Genomic DNA, 18,510 nt, shown 5'->3' with positions numbered 1-18,510 from the left:
ACAGTGTGGCCATGGGAGACAAGGCAAAAAGAGGAAGAAAAAGGGGGAAACTATACAAAAGGTCCAAGTAATTCCAAACTCATGTTTCTATTCTTTTGTCCTGGATCACTCTAACAACAAGAGATAATATCCTTCACACTTTCTGAAATGACTCCTGGAAGAGAGGTATATAAGCATTGGAACTGTACTTATATATTCCATCTAAAGATGGAATACACTTTTGAGTGAAAAGCTGGAGAAATTTTAATATGTAATCTATTTTTATCACCAGGCTATGGCCCAGTGTTTAGATTTATGCTGTTGTGTCTGATAACTCCTTGTAAATGTATTGACTCTCAACATAAAAGAGAAGAATCTAAAATGATAACGTTTGAACCTCATATGGGAATGGCCATATTGTTCAGTTTATTCAGCTCAATAGTGTCAAGTTATTGTCTTTAGCTAGGAGACAGACCTGCTTAAGTTATGTCTTAGTAAAGTGTGTTGTTGGTCATTTCTTAAAATACAGCAGATGTTAAGCAGCATAAAAGTTGAAAAGTCAGGAAATTGAGATTCTATTTAAATAGAGAAACTAAGATCAGTTTCAAGCAAGATGTTTATAACACTCATTCTGCTGTAATATGGCCATGGACGCCCCCTTTATAGTAGGTGCTCCAAAGCAGTTCCTCATGTAAGCTACATCTGTGGGTCCATCAAAGTCCTGTGGGTCTTGTTTTATGGCATTTCCTAAAACCTCTTCCAACCTCCTTCCCCTCCTGCTCCCAGCAGTGTACCCAGAGCCTCCTCCTACAGAAGTTCTGTTCGTTACTCTTTTGAGTGGGGTAATTTTAAGTTGGCTCAAACCTGGTTTCCTTTCAAACCGTCCACCTAGCCCAATGGAAAATCACATAGTGGAAGTGCAGGCTGCTCCACTTTTGCTACTTTATCTCTTTTCCTTCCTGTTAAGAACTACTCCAGGCAGCCTTGGACTTCCAGAATTTTTCAGGCAAAATGTGTCTGTCTCAACACTCTCATATATCCCCCAGCCTCCAAGTTCTCAGTAATTCTTCCACTGTGCTCCAGTCCAGTGGGAGCCCAGGGATATGCCTTTGCATGTCAGCTTTATGGAAAGAACAAAGCCAATCTCTTCTGACTGGCACTGGCAGCCTTACTCATTGATTCTTTTGGAGCATCCCTCTCACTGCCCTCCACCCTCTGCTAGATGTGTTTTCCTGAAACTCAACACTAGCTACCATGCCTACAAAACAGTCCTCCTAAGTGCCCCCTACTTTAGTGAAGTGTCTTCTCAGGTTCATTTTATAGACTGGCTTGGTTATTGAGTATAAGGATAACAGGATTGGCGATGTCCTAGTAAACTTAAAAGAATCATCTGGCAATCCCTTGGAGCTGTCTTTAGAGTAATTATTCCAAGAATAATATGTCCTGCTTTCCTTACTTTTGGTTCTTTAGGGAAATCATGAGAAAACGGGGGAAAAAAAAGACCCTTTTGGCATCCTGTTCCAAGTGCTTTATACTATTATTTAGGATTTTTTCTCTATCATTGTCTCATAATCATATGAGACATTGTTGAGAAATACATTGTTTTATTCATCTAAAATGTTCAGTAAAAAATAAGTAAATGTTTTGCCATAGCCCCATTTTTCTATGTAAAGTAGAATAACCAGAATTATGAAAATAGAAAGGTGACTTGGTCATGACAGATTATTCATGGAAGTCAATAAGGGAAACCCTAGGGAAAAAGAATAAGCACAATGACAGCAAATGATATGATTTTACCCTCTGCATGAATAGCAGCCAACCTTAAGACAATGAATGTGATGTTAGGTACTGGAAACCACTAAGTGTGTAATAGAATCCTATACTAGATTGAAAACATAGCTGCATTATTTTATGGCTTCTCTCATGAAGAGATGATATCTGTATTTCCACCCTCTAGATCCAGGCTTGTGTTGTGACTTGCTTTGTCCAACTGCATGTGGTATAAGGGGTACTGCTGAGTTTCAGGAGTGCTGCCCTGAGACCTCTATGTAAGGAAGACAGTCTAGCCTACAGGACGATAAGAGACCATGTGGAGGAGACACGAGGCACCCTAGCCAGCAGGCAGTGTTAACTGTCAGGCATTTTCACATGAGTGAATCTAGACAAAACCAAAAGAAAAACTGCCAAGCAACACATAGAATCATGAGAACACATATTTCCATACATATAAATAATACCTACCAATGTACATCAGAAGATGTATATCAGAATACTGCCGCAAGACATTAGGCAATCAGAACTAGCCTATATGGATTTAAAGTTAGTGGTGGTTTAAGAGGAGCATGCTTTGGGTTCTTTGGACCAGCATCATAATCATTGACCCTGGTGCTATAACAAAGTCAGAGACCTTCTTATGCGACTCACAATTCTGAAGGAGACAATCTTCAAAAGACAGAATGAGTGGTTCTCCTAATATCATGACATATATATTTCATTTGATCACCCATTTATACATTTGCCAAATTTGTGTACTAGATACTTTTCCTATCTATGGGCTTAACTGTCTAGTGAGGAGGCAGATATTTAAGTCAAAGTGCAATATCGTGCAAGTGTTATGCAAGAGGTGGACAGAGTGCCAAGTAAGCCCGGAAAAGGGGTTAGTAAACTCTAGGACATTAAATAATGCTTGCAGAAATGTGATATTTAAGGTTAATTTTAAAGGATGATTATGACCTTGGTCAGTCCATGTTCGTGGGGGACATTAATTAGGTTAAGTCTATTTGACATAGAATCCACACATCTGACCTTATTTTATTATGTTTTTTTTTTTCACTGTCAAACTAAATATATGTTTCCATAGCATAGATTTCTGGCCAAAATCCTATTCAGATGTCTTGGCCTAAGACTTAGTAAATCCTGTGAACCTTAGATAACACAAAAAACTACTAAAACACTAAATCTGAACATTTTATGTATATTACTGTATTGATGTATCTTTATGCTTTCCATTGAAAGAGATCAAATATCTGTATCTTTTTTTCATGAAAGATTACTCATGATAGCTTAGTAGGCTCAAGATAAAAACTGTAGGTCTACTCTTAAGTAACACATATTTATTATGTCTGTCTCAAAATAGCTAGATCAATTGTACTTTACTAATTGCCCTAACATCACGTATTTGCCTAGACATTTTAACTCAGGTAGAAGTAAGCAGAAAAACATTTTTAAATCATGTAAGCTTATATCCACAGAAACTGTTTAGTTACGGGAACTCATTTGTTATTTATAGTTTAAAGTATTTGGGGACATTTTATATTCATTTACTTTAAATGTACTCAACTTCACCAAAAGTAATTTATTTTCAGGTTTTAATTAAAACTTTCCATTATAAAATCCTCTAAAATATTCTAAAACTTCTCTTTATTAGGAATCAGTGAGCAAGACGAGTATATATATTCAGATCCTCAACCTTATATTGTCATACCCCATTAACAACTTGAGAAAGCTCACTGAATTTTTTAAAATTAACTTTCAGAACACTTTTTTTAATATTAATCAACCTGTCCCTCAAGCAGATCATTCAAATTACTCATACAAGTCAAAAATGATCTACGTTAGAGGCAGTAAGTACATTTTTGAACGCAAACTGTTTTTAAGTTCAATAAATGATTATGATTCTCTTCTTCCAATTATAGGATTTATAAGCTGAATTGTTTTTCCCTCTTCACCCACTTGCATTTTCTTTTTTCCTTTTTCTGTATTTCATCCTTTTATCTCTTAATGCACACATGCATGCACATGCACATTATTAGGTTTAAATTTTAGAATTATCTTTGTTTTAGTCTTTTACCTTATAAAATTGTAATATATTTTAAATACATTTAATAGAATGTATGTATACTTACAAAATCACATTAAGACACAAATTTGACTTGGAATCCAATATTCTAATTTTCATATTAGAAAACATAGTCTGTTAAATGTCAGCAGCATCAAACCATTTTACATAGAAATTTAGCACTATTAACATTGAGAATATTCTAAAACAAAAACAAGCTGAAATACTCCATGTATGAGGAGCTGAGAATTTGAAGCTACATTAATCCTAATATAACATATGTAATATATATATAACTATATGTAAGTGTATACATATTACATTAATATATAATACATATACATGGATATAACATACAGTATATACATTATATGTGTAATGCATATATATGACTATATATAATTATATATAACCACATGTAGTTATATATGTATTATGATGAGAGGAGAGTGTCTAAAAATTAAGAAAATGCTAAAAATTATTAGCAGTGCATATTTAGGCTGGCTGTATCTCAAAACTCTTCTTAAGTTTCAGCTCCAGTAAATGTAGGCCTATCTCTTCACACCTATGCCCCTACCAAATGACCATGTCTGATTTGGTATTTTAAAAAATGAAGCAAAACTAAAAAAAAAAAAAAAAAAAGAAAAAAAAGAAAAAGCTAACAGAAAACTCTGTGACATACTGACTTCAATATGCAAATAGCCTATTTAGAATACTTTAGTATTAGACATCTCCTAAGATTGCTTTTTCATCTTCCATCTTTCATCCTTAATACTTTTGGTCAAACCAGGCCTGTCATTTCTATCATCTCTTACTTTTATTTCCCTTCTGGGAATTAATCTTTCTTCTTCCAGCTACAGGCCAAATCTCAATTGTACTTACTATGAACATTCACCTTAGGAAGATTCTAAATCACTATTTACATATTTCCAGATTATTACACTAGTGACTTCACCAGTGACCCAAATGATAGTTAGTAGGAAAAGGTAAAAAAAAGTCAATAACAGGATATTTTGTTTTTATTAAAATTGAAACTTTAAAAAAAAAACCACTTTCCTTTATTTGTAGTCTTTTTTTTTAGCCATTTTTTTCATGTCTATTTAACTTGCAAATTTATTACGCGTAAAACATATTCTAGTAAACCAGTGTTGTTTTAGCAGACAAAAAATACTGAGATCAGATATTTCCCCAGTTCTGACACCACTAATTATGGTTAGGAGATGTGGGAGGAAGCAGTGATTTTCATCCTCCAAACACATTTAATTTACTCATTGGGACTAACCATGAGATTCCTAAATTTCATATCAAAAGAAATTGCTTCCTAGAAATTGTAGACAATTTCTTTTAGAGAGGAAATTCTTTTTTGTTTTAAGATATAAACATTTACTATTATAATATCATGGGGTGGCTCAAGCTTTCTATTACTTATTTTTGAACATGAAGAAGAAAACTCTGGGTGGAGAAAGGAAAAGGAAAGGCTAAAATGTCCTTCTCTTCAGCCATAAATTATAGAAATAAATTCACTACGTAACAAAGAATACCATATTATTCCTGTAAGTATTTAACATTTTCCAAAGAACATATATAAAAAGAAAACCAGAGAGTTACACTCTTAAGTACATGGGTGGAACTCTAATGCTTTAACCAAGAAGAGGAGCATTAAAATTACTGTCACTTGCAGATTATCTTGATAGCAATAACCATTATTATTGTCAACAGCTTAAATACAAAACGAGCCATAATCTAAAACCTAATAATGGAAGCTATGGTGCCCCAAGCAAAAAGCACTCAGCAAAGCATCACTAGCTAAACACATGTTCTCAGCACAACTCTGTGAAACATCAAGAATAATTGCATCCGATTCCTATTTATTATGCTTATAAATGTAGCTCTCTACACATTGTACTCATTATAGCCACGTGCTGTACCTTAAATGATAGGTAAGGAACATAGCAAGAGACTTAATTTTCACAGATCATAATAATTACACACTTTCTGTTGATACCTGATCCACTAATAACCATCAAAATTGCAGATCAATGTCTGCTGCCTGGATTATTTTGATACTTTCTCTTAGCATGTTCATGTCAGGACGAAAAAAAACATCAACAAACCTCAAAGGAAACAACTTTTCAGGTGTTTTGAGTTGCCATTTAATAGTTCCCTATAGCTTCAGAGAAAGGAAATTACAGTAGACTGTGACTGTTTTTTGAAGAAAAATGAAGGAGAAGGGGACAGAAAGTGAGTGAAAGGGGAGGGAGGGAGAGAAGAGGAAGGAAGAGAAAAAAAGAGGGAAAAAAAGGCTATTATTACAATGCTGTGTCATAAATAGTTGCAAGATATGTCTTCTATTTTTTTTTTTAATGCTCTCCTGTCATTCAAAGACTTATTTTATTTTCCTCCTTCATTGACTTTGATCAGTCACTGGCCATCAGGGCAATGACAAAATTTAATAGTTTCCAATCTATACATTTATACATATCAGTGTAGTAACTGGGTTACTGTCTATAGAGCAGTATGATTTCAAACCAATGTTCTCAACTGGCTGTTAAGTTGTGCTGAAGGTCTGATCAAGGAAAGGGAAGCCTAGAGGGATTTATCATTAAATAGACAAGTTATTTAACAACTGCAGAAAATCAACCAGTTGCCCTAAACTCAAAACTTAGAAAAAGAAATAACAGATCTCTCAAGACTGTGCTTACTGTATTTTTTTTTAATTTTAAGGATGTAGATTGATTTCAATCTTTTTATTCCTTCTTTACCCTCCCTTCTTTAATATTACAAAATCAATGCCATTTGGCTTTCCTTGCCTCTCTTTCCATGATTTCACATATTTACATTTAGTATAAATTGAGGAAGAATGTGTTCCCAGAGATGTTTCAATTTTAAAGCTTTTTAAAATTACCTGAGTAATAGGAGTTGCCTTGTTCCACAGTGTCAAAATTTAGGCGGGAGAAATGGATGTATTTTAGGTAGTCACATGTCTTTCCTGTGATTCCTGAATTCCTATCATAAAGGCAACCACTTTCCAATGGAAGTTCACTCACTCATCAGCAGTAATCATAGAAGTATTCTCCATATCAGGGTTTATTCTTCATGCAGGAGAAAAATCATCACTAACCCAATATCCACAAAGGCTCAGTAGTGTTGTATGGAGATGGGCATTAGAACCCCAAGGAATATGAGGTGGGATATTTGTTAGAAGAGTGCTGTGTTATAACGCAGAAAAGTAAAAGGATGGGAAAGAGTGAGCCAGCTTTTCTCACTAAGAAAGTTGTAAACAAACGAAAGGAGGTCTTATGCAGCTAACATCAAGGATATACCTCCTGAAATTATTTTATGTGCGTCTTCCTCACCTGTGCCCCAAGTGGCAGGAACAGTAGCCTTGCTGTTAAAATAAATGATAACTTCAGTATCACCAAAAAAAAAAAAAAATTGCAAAGAAAAAAATGACAAGGGAGTAGTATTTGCCTTATCTGCTTCAGAAATGTTCATATTAAAATTCAGAAACTAATATAATCTGTACATTATTCTATTTCTATAAATTCACAGAATATGTTGCTGAATTCATAGGTTTGTCTCTATTGAAAAAGTCTGTTTATAAAAGAGCTATTAAATACTAGAATGCTTAGATAACCTGATTACTTACATTATATTTTCTCCCCACGTGGGAACTGCAGGAATCACACTCAGCTCTGTACTATTGGGCAGTGAAGTGTTCAGTGCTATAATGTCTATAGAATACCATGGACTATCATCATTATTATCTAAATATTTTAGTCTCTGTGACACACTGTGAAGACCTCTAAGAAAATAAGTGAACCAGAAAGATTTTTATTGTATACCAAAAGCTAAAGCATACCATCAATATTTTAAACTATGGAAAGAAAAGAAATTAGACAAGTTGAAAAAGCAGCATAATCTCAATAAACAAGCTCAAAATAAGCAGCTACTATATAATGCACCTGATAAAATGCCAGTGTTCTTTAGATTGCAGAATAAGTAACTAGATAAATAAAACAGTCACTTCCTTTGTTAAGGAATAAATTTATGGCCATTATATTGATAAGCTTATAATGTTGGTTAAGGTACCACTATCCAAGTCATAGAAAATGACATTTCTTCTTAAGTATTTTTACTGTTTATTTTCTGACATTTAAAAAAGGTCTCCAATTGGGAAATTACATGAGAACAGATCATTTTAGAATTTTTCCACAATTATAAATTAATAAAACTGAATTACTGAAGACAAGTAAATTTGACATGCATTTTATTCTACTACAATTGGTTGCAAGCTTTCATTACATTTGAATGCAGCTCACTGTAGAAATTTCATTAAAATTAAATTTTAAAGAAGAAAAATATGCATGCTCAGCCTTTGAGTTTTATTGTTTACTTCTTGAGAACCTTCTTTCATGTACGTCTAGACGAAAACTTTGCTTAAAGGAGTTTTTTTAAATTAGCTTAGATTTAAATAAAGAATTTATTGAATAGTTTAAAGGTAAATCTCATTAGACATTAAAACTATTTACCGTGACTTTTTCTTGTCATAACATATTATTTTTGTGATTCTTGATTATTTAAACATATAATCCCTATGTACTTTTGAAACAGTGCCACTAGGGTTGTAAATAATAGTCAAAGGCAGAACATACTGAATGTAAGAGAATCCAATTTCATATTTTTGTCCCAGACAGTTGTAGCAAGACCATATTTAGATTAAGGCAATTTCTTTTTCTACTCTGATGCACACAACCTTTTAAAATGCCTGCAATAGAGCTACAGTCTTCAGTATGAATTGCAAATGACCTTTTAAGGCTTTAAACTATTGCTTATATGTCTTAAGCCATTGCAAAATTTCACAATAGGGAAACTTTTTGCTTTCCAATGTTTTTTACATTTATATTCATGTATTAGTTTGTATATCTATTATTCACATATCCACATGTTCATTACCTTTTAAGAAGGTAAACATGGAAACAAACTACAAAGTATTCTTCAGTGACTTGGATGCCCAGCAGAATCCTCTAACTCTGAAAATCACCCCATGAGGTCTCCTGAGAACATCACAGCCAGATACCTACGTCACAGTAGCAACTGGGAAACAGAGAGCCTAGTTAACATCTGCCCAGTTGTAATTAATAGACAAACTCATATGCTTCAATTAGGATTCAAGAAATAATGTGTCTTATCATAGACAGAACAGAATATAAAATTTGAACAGCTAAAAGGAACACTTTTTCCTCGTTCCAATAACCAAAAATGAAAGGCATTTTTAAAAGTTGCATAGAAACATTTATAGATATAGTAAATACATGTGAATGCTCTTTGATAGTATTTTAATATCAAAGTATCAAGAGGAAGATTACAAAGACTACAAAATTTCCACCCATTATAACTATTAATACCTAGATTAAATAAAGCAGTCATTCCATTAATTGAAAAATTTTTTAAAACACTGTAATTTCTGTATATTGATCTAAAAACATTGTGTATTACATGTGTGATGCTAAATCCAAAAAAAGGAAACACAAATCTTGTTAAATATTTTATGATGTCATTTTATTTCAATTAAATTTGCCAGTTATGGAGAATTTTATTTTCAAATATTAGTGGTCTGACCATTTTAATAGGTTGTAATAAAGAAGCTGACAGAATACAAAAATTGGAGGTGCTGGAATTAGGAAAAATATTTTTATAACAGTAGAAAACACTATACTCACCACTGATATAAACATTTTAAATATATTGTCTCATTTATTACAACAGCCCTATAAGAGAAGTACTGTTATTATCCTTTCCCTTTTACACATGAGGATCCTGATACTAATACAGGTTATGTAACAGTTCTCATGGTTAACACATTGCAGCATAAGTATTTGAATTCAGGCAACCTGGTGCCAGAGCCCATGCTCTTAACCTCTACACCACATTCATCCTGAAAAAGGTCATGTAAAAGCATACAAGGAAAAAAAAAGGGGGGGGGGCACGAGGCCCACGGATGAGACTGTAATAGGCAGAAGAGTGGTCCACTTCTCTTTGGAGAAGAGATAGGAAATGATTAAGTGATGATACACAGACACTGTGGAGGGATTTCTGATTGTTGGGATTGATGAAAGCATGACCTCAATTATCTATGAGAAAATTATTTTCTGTTTGAAAAAAGAATAAGAAAGATGGAGATTCCACACCTAAGTACTGTCAGAAAAGATTAGAAAGAGCCGCTATGGAGAATACAATTGGGAGAAAACAAGAAATAAATAAAAGAATAGCTAGGAGGTAGTGAGGGCTTACTTGGAGCTGGTTAGCAAGATGTAATAGTAAAAGGGAAGTAAGGAAATACGTGTGACTTCCCAGCACCAAAGTGCTGGGGGTGACCAACCCTTAAAAAGGCAGATATTTGATAGATTAGGAGTGTTCTAAATATTTGTTTAAATCAATGATTTTAATAGTCAAAATAGATTTTATTAATATGTGATAATGGGGGACATAAAATGAGATCTTGGAATCTGAGTCTTTTTGAAAGAATGATAGGGAATTTTAGTCAAAGAACTTGATCCGTCAAAGTGCAACATTTGCCATCAGTGTGAATGATACACAAATACTAAGACAATAAGGAAGAAAGGGAAAAGGGAAACCCAAGTGCTTACAGTGAGGTAGGTAGAGGAGCTCTGCGGACGTTAAGAAAACTGGTGATGCACATGTGGAGAAAGCTGTGATGTTCATGCTCTAAAATTTAGAGTCTTACTCCGTGGTAGAACCTGGGACCTCACAAACAGTGAATCCTTTGAGTAACTAAGAAAACAGAGCAGTGAGCTGGAAACTCAGGCTATAAGAGATTAATCCTCTCTTGGGACAGTTCTGTGGGGAAGTGCTATTTTGGAAGAGATTGTGGATTTCAGACAAGGGAATGTGATGAAATAGATGATGGGAAGACTATTTCTAGAAAAGAAATGTCATTCTCCAAGGGTAGGAGGTGAAGTGGGGAGAGTTTGCTCATTTATGATAAGAGGTTCCCTGGTTTACAGCAGAGAAAAGGGGTAAAGAGACTCATCACAGAGAAATGACAGTTCAGGGAAAAGAGCAAAGGACTAGAATTGTGCCAAAGGGCAAGTATAACCAGTAGTGAACAAGCACAACTAGAAGTTGGGAGTTGGCTGGAGAAGAGATAGGAGAAAAATGGTCTGGCCAAAATGTGTTCATGGTGAAAATTGAAGAATGAGTGGTTTCCATTTAACTGAAATATTTGGGTGCCAAAATGTTGGAGAGGCAGCAAGAGTGATGGTATCACTTGGTAAGCTAAAGTACGATAGCCTTGGACATGGAAGGTTACCTCAAAATATTTGAAGAGGGAGAAAAAGATTGGCTAATGACTATAGTGACATTACAATGAGCTGTAGAAGTTTGACCTTCCTGTAATTCCAAGTCACCAGAGAAAGAACTAGCCAATAGTAACTTTAGAATTCTCTAAAATCATCTTTCACATTCATTAGTGTTTTAAATATTTTAGGTTTAGGTGACCTTCTGATGCTTATACTCTAAAAATGTCCTTTGTCCCCAAAATAGTCAGTTGGTACTATAACCTATCATATGTGATAGGTCATATGTCAGTAAATCTGACTGCATGATAAAACGATTGTTATACGTTCTTTTTTACTTTTCACCTCACACAGTATGTAATCCTATATAGAAGTAGTTTGATACAAGCACAAAAGAAAATTTATTTTGAGCAACATTATTTCCACATTTTATTTGCCTCTGTAAAACATCAAAGGAGGAATTTTTCATCCTTGCTTCAATTTTTCCATGTGGGTTGTTTCTATGTTTGCCCCTAAGGCTCTTTAAAGTTTTCTCTTTTTTTCTCTCCTTTGCCTCTGCTAATCTTTTGAAATTCTGTGATTTCTGTCACCTAACCCATGTGTACATGACAGCAAACAAATGTTTCAGCAGGAATAATTGGTTCCTAGAGGAATATAGCATCTGATTTCCAAACAGAATCATTAAAACAGTTCTTTGCATTTGGAAAAATTGAAGGAGATATTTCTGAACCAAATATTTTTATAACATTTCAATAGTCAAAAATATTATATACTCTTACCATGAAGCCAAAACAATTGCATACAGAATTGTGAGCTCTCTGGATCTGCCTACACTATCCCTCCTACCAACATGATCTCTAGAACTTCTCTGGAAACACCTACCCTTCTCTCTCCCACTCCACATCTTTCTTTAAGATTCCCAGTGCTAAACTCTGCCTCAGAGCCTGAATTAAGATTTTAAATTTAGTTAGTAGAACAAATAGCATGAATTCTTCGTTATTTTGACAGGATTGAAATTGCTCGGTGATTCATTAATCAGCTTATCAAATATGGAGTGGGATATGAATATACTAATTGAAAGTCAAGAAATAGAGCATAATTGTTTAATGTCAAAAGCTCAGGGACAGATTTCAGGTAATTGCTAGGAAGGCTATTCACGTGAGTTTTAAAATATAAGCACTTGATCTAGGTTAAACTAAAGAAACTTTCTAATTATTTGGAAAGGGCTTCTCGGGCACACACTTCAATTTGGATTCAGTAGGTAACTTAAATAAAATGATGTGCCTGATTGTGAATAAAATTTTAATTGAAGTCTAGTACAAAAGTGAAAAAAATTACATGTATGCAAAAAAGAAAAATTTCTCTGTTAAAAACAAATTATATTCTCAAAAGAAAACAGTGCCTACTCCTAATTTGAGGACATAATTTGTTTTAAATATATACTTTAGAGCAACTATTTATTGTTATATCAGTAGCATATATAAAGATGATAATGTCTCTAAAGTTTAAAACTGCAAAGAAGAATTTAAACATTCTTGTCTTAGACCTTAATTTCCGTTGAAACACATAAAAATGGCCTGCAGAATTTTACATACTTTGCTTTTTTTTTTCCCCCTTCAGTCCTAAGTCTAGGAAATGAAAGTCCTTGAGAACTTTGAAGGTTAGGGAAGTAGTTTTAAACTACAAAATCCTAAATGACTTCAACAGTCACTTCTACTGAGAATAACTTCCATAAAATTCTGATATATTTCTGACAATCAAGATTCACATTTCAACCAGCCTTATATGCCTTTCCATTAGGATGTCTTGCCAGCACATTGATTTTAACAGGTCCCAAAATGAACTTTCAACACAGCTCCTCATCCAAACCTGGCCTTCTACTCTCATTTTTTTTTGTTTTTTTACCGTATTTCTGCTAATTGTACCACCTCCTAGGAATTGAGACTCAAAACCTTGGCATCATTTGTGTGAATGTATGTTTGTTTCATTTTTAACAGACTTTTTTAAAAATTAATTTTTATTGGAGTATAGTTGATTTACAATGTTATGTTAGTTTCTGCTGTATAGCGAAGTGAATCAATTATACATATATCCACTCCTTTTTAGATTCTTTTCCCATATAGGTCATTACAGAGTATTGAGTATAGTTCCCTGTGCTATACAGTAGGTTCTTATTAGTTACCTATTTTATATATATAGTAGTGTGTATATGTCAATCCCAGTCTCCCAATTTATCCCTCCCCACCACCTTGGTAACCATAAGTTTGTTTTCCACACCTGTGACTCTATTTCTGTTGTGTAAATACGTTCATTTGTACCATTTTCTTTTAGATTCCACATATTAGCGATATCATATAATATTTGTGTTTCTGTGTCTGACTTACTTCACTCAGGATGACAATCTCTAGGTTCATCTGTGTTGCTACAAATGGCATTATTTCATTCTTTTTTATGGCTGAGTAATATTCCATTGTATACATGTACCACATCTTCTTTATCCATTCCTCTGTCAATGGACATTTAGTCAAGACATGCTTCCATGTCTTGACTATTGTGAATAGTGCTGCAATGAACACTGGGGTTCATGTATCTTTTCAAATTATGGTTTTCTTTGGATATATGCCCAGGAGTGGGATTGCTGGATCATCTGGTAGCTCTATTTTTAGTCTTTTAAAGAACCTCCATACTGTTCTCCATAGTGGCTGTACCAATTTACATTCCCACCAATAGTGTAGGAGGGTCCCCTTTTCTCCACACCCCTTCCAGCATTTATTGTTTGTAGATTTTTTTGACGATGGCCATTCTGACCAGTGTGAGGTGATACCTCATTATACTTTTGAGTTGCATTTCTCTAATAATTAGTGATGTTGAGCATTTTTTCGTGTGCCTCTTGGCCATCTGTATGTCATCTTTGAAGAAATGTCTATTTAGATCTTCTGCCCATTTTTTGATTGTGGTGTTTGTTTTTTTTGATATTGAGCTGCATGAGCTATTTGTGTATTTTGGAGATTAATCCCTTGTAGGTCACTTTGTTAGAACATAAATATTTTCTCCCATTCTATGGGTTGTCTTTTCTTTTTACAAACTGAAGAATAAAAACAATATGATCATCTCAATAGATGCAGAAAAAGCTTTTGACAAAATTCAATAGCCGTTTATGGTAAAAACCTCTCCAGAAAGTGGGCATAGAGGGAACCTACCTCAACATAATAAAGGCCATATACAACAAACCCACAGCAAACATCATTCTCAATGGTGAAAAACTGAAAGCATTTCCTCTAAGATCAGGAACAAGACAAGGAAGGATGTCCACTCTCACCACATAGGCAGAAAACATAGGCAGAACACTCAGACATAAATTGCAGCAAGATCTTTTTTGATCCACCTCCTAGAGTAATGAAAATAAAGACAAAAATAAACAAATGGGACCTAATTAAAGTTAAAAGCTTTTGTATAGCAAAGGAAACCATAAACAAAATGAATAAACTTTATTTTGTAAACAGAAATATTGATCAGAAGGTACAAAGGTTTCCCATTTTCCTTCTGTCACCACACATGCATAGCCAAACCCATTATCAACATCTCCCACCAGAGAGGTACATTTGTTATAACTGATGAACCTGCATTGACAGATCATTATCATGCGATGTCTGTAGTTTATATTATGGTTCACTCTTGGTTGTATATAGTAGGGATTTGAACAAATTTATAATGATGTGTGTCCACCATCATAGTATCATACAGAGTAGTTTCATTGCTCTAAAATACTCTGTGTTATGTCTATTCATCCCTCCATGCCTTGGCAACTGCTGATTTTTTTTTTCCTACTGTCTCCACAGTTTTTCCCTTTCATGTATGTTATATAGTTGTAATCCTTCAATATGTAGCCTTTACAAATTGGCTTCTTTCACTTAGTAATATGCATTTAAGTTTTCTCTGTAACTTTTAATGGCTTGATAGCTCATTTAGTTTTAGCGCTGAATAATACTCCATGGTCTAGATGTACCACAGTTTATCCTTTCACCTACTGAAGGTTGCTCCCAACTTTTGACGATTATGAATAAAGCTACTATAAACATACGTGTGCAGGTTTTCACTTCCTTTGTTTAAATACCAGGAAGCCCAACTGCTGGATCATAGGCATCATTTTCATAATTTAGTTTGTTGTTGAATGTTGAGTGAAAAAAGATATAGACGATTCTATGCATGTTTATTTAAATGTACATTAGATATCAAATATTACAGATATAGATACATGAATTACTTACATCAAACTCATGATAATTACTACTAGGAGGGGAGTGCAATGCAAACTTTAGTTTTATGTTATGCTTTAGGAAGATAAGAAATAAAAGATCAGTTCTAATGTATATCTTTCTATTTTTTAATATAATTTTCCCAAAGCTAAAAAGATATATATATAAGTATATATGTGTGTGTATATATATATATATATATATACACATACATATGTATATATATGTAAAACAACAGTATCAAAGAATAAAAAAAGGGAATGGAAGTATGGGAAAAGCTAGTTAATCGAAGACAGGGTTAGTATGCAAAGTATATAGCAAAAGGCCCTGTACCATATAAACCATACAGTTGCCAAGTTCCTTCTCTGTAATTTGTTTGATCTTTATGGGTTGTCACCATTTCCACTTCCCCTATCCTGCTTTCTAACCTTATTATCTGTTATCTGGACAGTGGCACAAATGCTTCCAATGGATCACACTGTTTATAAATTCTCTTCAAGCCATTGCAAGTTTTACATGATGCTGGATTATACTATTTTATATATTTCACAAGCCTTGATTACAAAAGGAATGAATGTCTTATTTTTATCTAAATATTCAAGGCCTATGATGATCTGGCACATGCCCTCCTTAAATCCTTTTGTTTCTCCCACCTCTGTCCTTTTCTAAAATACTGAACATTGTTACCCAGATCCATTCTATGTTTTTCTATTTTCTCTCATTAGCTATCTACTGTCCTCAATCATGAATGCCTTGTCCTGTGTCTCTGTATCAAGAGAATCTATCCATCTTTTACATTTTAAAGTTTAAAGTTCAATTCCATTGCCACCTCATCCGTAGAATCTTTCTCAATTTCAAGTAATAGAAGTAAAACCTCCCTTCTGCTTTTATATAAAAATTCGTCTATGAGTTTCCCTGGTGGCGCAGTGGTTGAGAGTCTGCCTGCCGATGCAGGGGACACGGGTTCGTGCCCCGGTCCGGGAGGATCCCGCATGCCACGGAGCAGCTGGGCCCGTGAGCCATGGCCGCTGAGCCTGCGCATCCGGAGCCTGTGCTCCGCAACGGGAGAGGCCACAACAGTGAGACGCCCGCGTACCGCAAAAAAAAAAAAAAAAAAAAAAAAAGTCTATAAGTTTAGTGCTTATCAGTGTCTACTTCATAATGTAATTGTTAATATATGTAAGTTACCTTTATTTTCTAGCATGTGAGTTCTTAGAGGATGGTTTTTGTATGGATATATACAATTTACCCTCCCTAGTGGAAGGTGTGGAACCCAGGGATGCTGAGGGCCAACTGTACTACACCATTTTATATAAGGACTTGAGCATCCACGGAGTTTGCTCTCCATTGTGAGTCCTGGAACCAATCCCCTGCAGATGCTGAGGGACAGCTGGACTTACATATCACCCACAATGCATAGTACAGCCTGTTGTATTTTTTTTCTTTCATAATGAGATTTTATTGGTTGTTTTGAGGATCAGTACACAGACATTTCAATTTGTACACAATTCTTAACATACATACCAAAAATCTAAAAAATCATGTAGTTGTGATTCTTTTCTGAAGTTATTCCAGTGACTTTCCAGCTTAAAATTTGGAGGCAAATTTTCCTTAACAGGATATCAAGTACCAATATCTTCAAATATTGATATGCTGTTACATCGTAAGTCCCACTAATTCACAATTTAATATCATATACACTACATACTCAAATCGTCAGTCGTTCACAACACATTAACAAAGTTACTAGAAGAACTGGACTACCATAAGCAAAGATGTTACAGAGTGCACGAAATTCTGACAAGGAGAACCAAAATCAAGGGGTGAGTGGTTTGCTTTAGGAAACAATCCTACCAAAAACAACATGAGAAGAGAAGTAATTTAAAGTGTTTAAGACATTAAATGCACAACTGACTCCAAACTACCATTTAGTATGCTTTGTTTTATAGGATATAAAAGCTACCCCCCCCATCTATGGAATCTTAAGCTGACACCGAAGACAATCAACGCCTCCTATATTCAATATCCCACTATTTTCTGTTTGTACCAACAAATAAACAACTAGCAAATGATTTCACCTCTTAAAAAAAAGCATTTACTCTTAACAAATGGGATGAGGTGGGATACCCTCCTTTTTAAAAATGTTTCTAGAGCTACTATAAAACTTGGATTTACAAAATAGTTTATAAAAATATTCCTCTGGATTATACAAGAAGGGAGACAGGGACCACTGATAGGACCGGGTGTGTGGTATTAATCAGACTTGGCTTCTTTCTCTCCTGCTTCATCAGAGGCTGGGCTCTCCTCCTTTTTAGTTTCTCCGTTTTCTGGAAGTAGGTCTTAAGTCTGTTGGTTAGCCACTTCGGCCTGTTTTCCCTTTGCTCCCCTTTTCCCTTTTGTTTGCACTTTTTTGTCTGAAGATTTATGCTTTCCTGCCGCCTTTTTTGGCTTCTTTTCCACTTTTGCGGGAGCCTGTTTAGCTGGCAACCTCGCGGATCTCCTCTTGGGCTCTCTTTCACCGCGCCCTCGGCAGAGCTGACCTTGCTCTTGAGCATCCTGGTGGCTGGGCGGGCACTAGGCGAGTGCCTGCTGGCGTCGGTGCTCCGAGAACCTTCGCGAAGCTGGGCTGCCTGGTCGCTGCCGCTCTCGCGCCGCACGAGCTGCTGGGATCCTACATGTTGTTCTTATTAAGTGATCAAACATATGTTCATTACCTATAGATTTCAGGAAATATTTCAGGATTTAGCCAAATGTCATGCTTTCCATAATGCCTTTCCCCGTGACAATCCAAGCAACATATTGAGTTCTGGTCCCCAACAAAGTCCACTGACAGCCTTTCACATAGTGGAACTTTTGTACCCTTTTCTGCTCGTCAGTGTCAGTAAAGCCCTTCCTTGCCAATGACTAGAAATATATCAGTGACCATGAAACTGAAAAAAGAAAGTGGGAAACTATCAACCCTTTTCTCTCAAGAGGTTTTTTGACCACCATGCACATTTGCCCATAGGGTCCCTAACGACCATGAGTTGTGGTATGGTGTGACTTTCACCAAGCCAAAAAGCCCTACCTAGGTACATGTGGTTTTAGATTGTAGACACATTGTTTTCCCAGTAATTAT

The 18,510-nt window shown here is 34.9% G+C and overlaps 1 pseudogene; it reads right to left on the bottom strand.

Annotated features, from left to right (window-relative positions):
• Window positions 1-17,645: 17,645 nt before the first annotated feature.
• LOC101332301 (non-histone chromosomal protein HMG-14 pseudogene) lies at window positions 17,646-17,947 on the bottom strand (annotated as a pseudogene).
• Window positions 17,948-18,510: the final 563 nt, after the last annotated feature.

This window comes from Tursiops truncatus, chromosome 3, assembly GCF_011762595.2.
Source record: "Tursiops truncatus isolate mTurTru1 chromosome 3, mTurTru1.mat.Y, whole genome shotgun sequence".
Taxonomy (NCBI): Eukaryota; Metazoa; Chordata; class Mammalia; order Artiodactyla; family Delphinidae; genus Tursiops; species Tursiops truncatus.
Note: the sequence above shows the minus strand (reverse complement) of the source record. Positions and strands in the feature narration are given on the sequence as shown.